The sequence below is a fragment of the Pezoporus occidentalis genome, unplaced genomic scaffold, assembly GCF_034315485.1.
Source record: "Pezoporus occidentalis ecotype Australia unplaced genomic scaffold, CSIRO_AGI_Poc_V1 ctg27, whole genome shotgun sequence".
In the NCBI taxonomy this organism is placed as follows: Eukaryota; Metazoa; Chordata; class Aves; order Psittaciformes; family Psittacidae; genus Pezoporus; species Pezoporus occidentalis.
The window spans coordinates 8,765,983-8,767,800 of record NW_026914611.1 but is presented as its reverse complement, the minus strand read 5'-3'; positions in this window follow the sequence as shown (position 1 = coordinate 8,767,800).

The window sequence follows — 1,818 nt, the reverse complement described above, 5'->3', positions numbered from 1 at the left end:
GGGGCCGGCGCACGAGCCCAGCCCGCCCGTTCCCTGCTCGTTCGCTTCCGGGGCAGCCACCCGCCTGTCCCCGTTGCCATGGCAGCGCGGCGCCCTCCGCTGGGAGCGGCTGGGCGGTGGTGCGGGAGCCACAGCCCCTGCCCCGGCCTTCCCCTTCCCTCCGCTCTTCTCTGTCCCTTCCCCACCAGCCCCGGCACTCCCAAGGAGGGCGAGGGGCCGCCCCGGCCACTCAGGAGCGGCGGGGACCTGTCCACGGGCGTCCACCCGCCGTGTGGGACTCCTCCGGCTGGGCCTGGTCAGGCCACGCTGCCTTCCCGGTTATGCAGCGGTCCTTGCTCTTATTAAAAATACATTTTTGAAAAAAAATGCATTTTGCTTTTTTTTAAATTTTTTTTTTTTTTATTCTCAAGGTTTTTTGCTGTGAAGAACTCCCACGGTTTTCATGTTCGGGGCAGTGATCATTCCCCTGTGCTTGGCACTGATGAGGCTGCGCCTCAAATCCTGTGTTCTGTTCTGGGCCCCTCCCTGCAAGAGAGACATTGAGGTGCTGGCGTGGGTCCAGAGAAGGACAGCGGAGCTGGTGAAGGGTCTGGAGCACAAGTGTGATGGGGAATGGCTGAGGGAACTGGGGTGTTTAGTCTGGAGAAGAGCAGGCTCAGGGGGGATTTTATCGCTGTCTGTAACTACCTGAAAGGAGGTTGTAGTGAGGTGGGGGTTGGTCTCTTCTCCCAGGTAACAAGTGATAGGGCAAGAGGTAATGGCCTCAAGCTGCACCAGGGGAGGTTTAGATTAGATATTAGGAAAAAATTCTTCACCAAGAGGGTGCTCAGGCATTGGAACAGGCTGCCCAGGGCAGTGGTGGAGTCACCGTCCCTGGAAGAGTTCAAAAACCATGTAGATGAGGCCCTCAGTGACATGGTTTAGTGCTGGACCTGGCAGTCCTGATAACGGTTGGACTTGATGATCTTGATGGTCTTTTCCAACAGAGTTGATTCTGTGATTCTAACTGAACTTCGGGTGACACTTATCACAGGCTGCGTGGAGGGAGGGGGGAGCCAGCCAGATGTTGGCTACGGTGGGCATCTGTTACAGCTCAACATTCACAACAACCCAGATGTGCGTTCCCTTCGTGTCACTGACGGCCACTGTCATGTGGCACGATCTTCTAATGAAAAAGTCCCCACCAAAAAAATATCCAAACCTATAGAAGGGGCAGGCATAAAAAGCCTGTTGCTTTGATAAAGTAGGAGAGGACATTGCTCACATTCTTGTTTTATCTTTCCTCCTTCCTAACGTTTTCCATCAGTTCAGGTTTGGGCAGCTTTAGAAACTCCAAACAGCCTTTAATGAAAATCTGTATTTATAAATGTTACAGCCTTTCTACCAATTTCCTTGATTATCACAGAATCAGAGAATAGTTAGGGTTGGAAAGGACCTTAAGATCATCTAGTTCAACCCTCCCTACCATGGGCAAGGACACCTTACACTAGACCCTATTGCCCAAGGCTCCGTCCAGCCTGGCCTTGAACACTACATTCTATTTACCACTGGGTTTGGAGGACTCACCTGTTGCTTGCACATGCCTATAGCTTGCCAAGGTCTTTAGGCAGGGAGGATATTGCTGGTAAAGCCAGTGAGGAATGAGCAGGGCCGTCCAAAAGTATATCCAGTATGTATCTTGCAACACAATGTGCTGGTGCCTGAGAAAGCAATAAAGGAGATACCTGGCTGCAAAGACCAACCTGGCTGTGGTGGGTTAATTCACACAGCGTCTGACCAGATACAGAGTTGAGCACCTGAGTACCTAGGCCACATAAG